Here is a 3030-nt window from a genome sequence, read left to right as displayed (position 1 = left end):
TAAAAAATCGAGTGGAAAAATGTCACTGCAACACATGTATATCACTATACATTTGGATTCACCACTCATATGCATACATATATACATAGGAATATGCAAGGGTTACATAGATATACTTGGTAAAATAACATAGACATACAGGATTTTATATATACATATATATATACACACACACTGCTTCAAAAATTTATTTTTTCTCATTTTCAACATTCTTCGCCGCACCATGCACCACCACAAAACCACCGTTACCAACAGATATTTCACTATAACAATACAAAACAGTTTAATCCAAATAAACAAAGAAAAAGAGGGAAGAAAACGATGAAAATCCACTCAGGCTCCTCTTTAAAGAGAAAGGCACCAAAAGGAGGTGCGTTTCGGCCAAGTCACGATGATGCTCTGGTAGAGTAATGGTTGAGATGGTGGAGACGTAACTTCCAAGGTTTTTGGTCATGACAATCTATGAAGAAGAAATTGATCTTCTATATCTTTATTATATTTTTGGAATTTCTCCAGTGGGTTTCTCTTGTCTCTTTTACTTTAATTTTGTAGTTCTTCCTCCCAAGAATGAAAATGAGTAACGTACATAATACTTTACACACCCACACACTCTATTAATCAGGGTTTCACTTATCATTGACCATTTTATCATTGTTATACTTCTTCATTTCTTCTAAACCAAAATAATTATAGAAAATTCACTTAATGTCATAAAATTTTTATAATCTATTTTTTTATTATAAAATGGCAGAAGAATACTTTACCTTTTCTATTTCAAGATGTCCTTTTTCTTTTTTGAAAATATTTGCTCGAGGATAATTTTTAAATGAAGGGGAAAATATAAAATAATATTTTCAAAGTATAGGGGTAAATTTAACTATTTTTTTAAAAATGATTTTGTTAACTGAGTTGGAACTATATGTAGTAACTTTTAGAGAAAACGACATGAATGGTCCCTTAACTATGAGGATAGGTTCAAAACAATCCCTTAACTATGGACTTAACAGTTTTGGTCCTTTAAGTTTTTCACAAGTTAACAAAAACGGTCCCTTAATTATGAGGTTAGGTTAAAAATAGACTCTTAAGTATATATGCACTTAATAGCTTTGGTCCTTTAAGTTGGCCAAATGTTAACACTTTTTGTCTCCGGCAAAATGTTCATCGAACTTTGTTTGTTAGATTTGACCAGTACTATGAAAAAATGGAAATTAGCAAGAACTCATATTTGGAGTACACATTACTAAAGAAACGACCAAATACCTCGGGACAAAATCAACGGACCTAGGAAAAAATCAACAGACTTGATAATGTCAGAAAATAGTGTCTCGGAACACAAAAACCGACGGAGTCCATAGGCTAAGTTAAATACACCAGACTTTAGAAATAAATTAGAAATAGTAGAAACTACAAAAATTGTCACTACTAAAAACAAGCGAAAAACCGATGGACGAAAACCTATGAATAAAATTGAGGGGCGCTATCATAAAGCAAATGATTGTTTTTTTTTTAATTTTTATTTTTTTACAAAACCGACAGACGCCATCGGTTATTTTTGGGCAAAAATGCGCGGAAACTAGTTTTGTTTAAAAAAAAAAATTCACTACAATGAAAATATTTATTTTTATACCGGATTTTCAATAAAAACCGAGTCTAATGTATTTTACCTAGCCAGTTTACTCCCTTGGTTTTACTGACAGAGTCCGTCGATTTTTGTGTTATGAGGCACTATATTATGACATCATCAAGTTGGTTGATTTTTCAACATAATGCATATATAGCTATGAAATCTTATCTATGAATTCAAAAACCATGGCTAATACCTAGTAATAGCCACAAAATTTTGAATTCCATGGCTATCTACAAATTCGTAAAATTTCTTAGCTACGAAAATTAAATTGACAAAGCTAATTCATCATTTTTGCTATAACTGCTAACAATCGTGGCAATAATTACCTAAATAGCTACAACTTTATTGCTACAATAAAATTTTGTAGCTAATTATAAGTTTTTGCCACGTGATAGAAGTTAGCATAGTAATAGTAACCTTTTAGCCATAATAAGTTCTTTTAGACTAAATGTTGTGGCTAAATAAATATTTTAGCTTCAACAAAATATAAATGATATAGCTACAAACATTTTGCTATGAATAAATTTTGTAGCTAATCATTTGTTTTTGCCGCAAGTGAAATTTATCGTAACTATAGTAACCTTTTAGCCACAAAAAGTTATTTTAAACAAAATATTGTAGCTAAATTCGAGTACTAACATCTGTGGCAGTAGTCTACTAACAGCTACAATAATTTGTCATTACGAAATATATAGCCATTGTTGTGCTAAAATTTCTGTAGCTAATCATTAGTTATTGTTATAGCAATAATAATCTTTTAGCCACATTAAAATAAAAAATAAAATCTTGTGGCTAAATGAATATTTTTCCTTCAAGTTCTATTTTAGACAAAAGTGAAAAATAGTTTGTTTAATAATTATAATTATTTGTTATGACAAAATGAATAGTTATTAATTTAGAGCGACGACAATAAACTTCCATAATTAACCATAATTTCTTTTTTTACATACACATGAGTTTATCATTGAGATGGTAGTATTTTAACCTCAATATCGTAACTACAAAAAAAAAAATATTAATCTTGCATCGAATTTGAAAATCATGACGAAATATGTCGACCAATATATATTAAGCTTGAAAAGAAATTAAATATAATTTAGAATTTTCCTAAAAGGTAGAAAAATATTGTATATAAATTAGAGAATCAATTAACATTCACATAAAAACAATAAAATGAAAAAAGTAATCTTCAATAATAGATCATTTGTGTACATACCTGTAACCTCAAAAATTACTTCAACCGCATATTTTATTTCATTGCAACTTGTTATTTGAATATTAATTATATAATTTTGTATGTCAATTAAATTTTAATTGATGGTTATTGAAATATTTATTTATATCTTCCAGTTTATTATTTTCAAATAAGAGCTTAGAGTAATTTCTTATGTTAATCACTTATT

The sequence above is a fragment of the Lycium ferocissimum genome, chromosome 12 (assembly GCF_029784015.1).
Source record: "Lycium ferocissimum isolate CSIRO_LF1 chromosome 12, AGI_CSIRO_Lferr_CH_V1, whole genome shotgun sequence".
Classification (NCBI taxonomy): domain Eukaryota; kingdom Viridiplantae; phylum Streptophyta; class Magnoliopsida; order Solanales; family Solanaceae; genus Lycium; species Lycium ferocissimum.
Note: the sequence above shows the minus strand (reverse complement) of the source record.